At 37.0% G+C, this 2,798-nt stretch overlaps 1 non-coding gene across 1 annotated transcript; it reads left to right on the forward strand.

Annotated features, from left to right (window-relative positions):
• The first annotated feature begins 717 nt into the window (after positions 1 to 717).
• On the forward strand, positions 718 to 824 carry LOC132188873 (small nucleolar RNA R71). The gene has a single exon (XR_009440933.1). It is a non-coding gene; the product is annotated as a small nucleolar RNA R71 (small nucleolar RNA).
• The last annotated feature ends 1,974 nt before the right edge of the window (positions 825 to 2,798 follow it).

A 2,798-nucleotide genomic window follows, 5' to 3' on the forward strand; every position in this document is an offset into this window, starting at 1 on the left:
CATTAGATAAGCATAACTTGATCAAAGCATTGGCATATTGTTATATTAGCTAAATGTAATTAGTGGTGGATATCAAAGCCCTACCCTTTATTATCATCACTATAACAATCAATCTTTGTTTTACTTAAGGAATCTATTTTTAAACATAAATTCAGCAATCCTCATGGGAATGATCCTGTACTTGGACCATATACTACTATGTTGACCTTGTACACTTGCAGGTAAAACGTACAATTATTTACCTATTAATTTAGATAGATATTTTGCACATCAATGGGAGATGACTTCTCTTCATGATGGTGTTGGGTCAAATTGATGGGAGATGACTCCTGATCTGCAATTGAAGATATGGGACAAGTCTCAGTAGTATGGTCAATATGGTTAGATATGGCACATACCTCGACTTGTGTAACTTGTTGAACAGGAGCAATGCTATGATTAGTCATAGCTTTCATAAGCATGTCTAGCTTTTTCTCCATGGCAGCCATTCGAGCCTGAATTCCACCATTGGTGCTCTCTTCATGTATGCCTTTTCCTTTGAGTCCTTGTCTCCCTTTAGATGGGAATTGTTGGGAGTTCTCAATTAAGGTCTCAAAGAATCCTAAGGCTTCCTCGCTGCATTTCTCCATCAACATGCCACCACAAGCTAAATCTACAAGACTCTTGTTAGGATCATTTAAACCCTCATAGAATGCCAGAACCTGATCGTCTTGAGATAAATTGTGATGAGGGCATCTGAGACGTAGCTCATTAAAGTGCTCCCATGCCTCGAAGAAAAGGTCTCCAACTTTTTGTTGGAAAGTTAGAATTTCCCTTCTTAATTGCCTTGTCTTTTGTGCTGGAAAAAACTTCTTTAAAAACTTTGTGGCCATCTCATCCCAGTTATGAATAGAACCTGTGGCCAAAGAATTGTACCATATCTTAGCATTATTTTTTAAAGAAAAAGGAAAGACGATTAACCTGATTTCTTCTAGAGTTAAACCCTGGACATTCTGAGTCCTACACAGATCAAAGAATTCTCGAATATGCCAATATGGGTTCTCTGTAGGTGTGCCTTTATAGTGTGGACCCATTTTGAGCGGTTGCAGAGATAAATTGTAACTGCTCTACACAATGGGATGGAAATTAATGCATGATGGCTGGTCAAGGATCTAGGGACTGAATGAACTGTTCAAAGGTCTTTGCACCGGAGGTGTATTGTCTCTCAACATGATTAAAACAAAAAGGAAATTAAATAACAAAAAGAAAAACAAAAATAAAAGTGAAAACGGCCCGGAGTGCTGGAACGTAGCTACTGTCTAGTAGTGCGCTCGATCGAACAGGGTGGGCCGTGTTGTTACAAATATCTACCTAAATTAATAGGCAAATAATTGTATGTTTTACCCGCAAGTGCACGAGGTCAACATAGTAGTATAGGGTACAAGTACGGGGTCATTCCCATGAGGATTGCTAAATTTTGTCTAAATTTTGTCTAAAATAAATTCCAAAAGTAAAATAAAACAAATATTGGATTTGAGTTGATAATAATAAAAAGGTAGGGCTTTGACATCCACCACTAATTATATTTAGATAATATATCAATATGTCAATGCTTTGATCATGTTATGTATATCTAATGTTTGTCAACCTAAGGGCGTGGGTGTCTACTCCTTAAGCTATTGATTCCCTTAAGCAACAAATTAGGCATGGGTGTCTACTCTAATTCCTTTCTTTCTTAAAGGATTTAGCATGGGTGTCTACTAAGTTGTTCTTTAAGAAAGCATAATTCTGTAGAAATCGACAAACACATGAGGCCTAGGGCATGGGTGTCTACCCCTAGTTCCCCATGTTGATTAACCCAAGAACCCAATATGGATTTCTTTTGTTACTTTTGTTAAACCCAGGACTCAGTCATCCAAATTGATTTAACTAACTAGTCCATATCACATGCATATGTTGATCAGGCACACACATATGAGGAATTCATGAAGGTAGGAATTAATCAAGTTAAATACCACAACATGATCATCACAAAGGCGTCAATATTGAATATTAACTAAACATAACTAGGGCATCAATCTTGCCCAACTAAATAAATTACTTACACATAAATTTGATGTTAAATATCTTAATAAAATAAAATAAAAGAAAGGAAAAGAATAAACCCAAAACTTGAACTTGAAGAGCTCCAATTCTTCTCCTTCAAAATTGTGTTTATTCTAAAGGCTTAAGGGTATATTTATAGGCCTTAGGAATACTCTAGAAACCCTAAAAATCGTAGGGTTTGAACTCTAGTTCACACTAAGTTATAAAACCCTAAAAGTTGTACTTTCCATAACAAGGCTGGCGGCTGACTTACCCATCACGCACGGGTGCGCTTGATCGCAACCTGTGTGCGATCGATCGCAGGTCTGTGATCGATCCTCTTTGTGGTGGCATTTGATCGCAGGTGCCCTGCATGTTGTGGTCTTCGCCTATAGTGCGCTCAATCGCAGCTCCCTTGTGATCGATCGCACTACCAAAGCCTTCCATATTCCCAAAGTAGCTCTTTTAAGTCCAAAACTTTTGAGATTGCTTCTTTTTCTTCCAGTGACCTACAAAATCAAGAAAAACACATAGAAGAACTAAAATGGCATAAATTAACTAATACTAAAGGATTAAAACATGTAAGTTAAGGGCTAAAAATATGAATATTTTAGCACTTAACACACCCCCAAACTTACATATTGCTAGTCCCTGAGCAATACAAAACTAAAGACTAAATGGAAAAACATAAAACAAAAAGATAAATCCATCTTTCATGGGATGTATGATTGCAT

The sequence above is a fragment of the Corylus avellana genome, chromosome ca7 (assembly GCF_901000735.1).
Source record: "Corylus avellana chromosome ca7, CavTom2PMs-1.0".
NCBI classification, from domain to species: domain Eukaryota; kingdom Viridiplantae; phylum Streptophyta; class Magnoliopsida; order Fagales; family Betulaceae; genus Corylus; species Corylus avellana.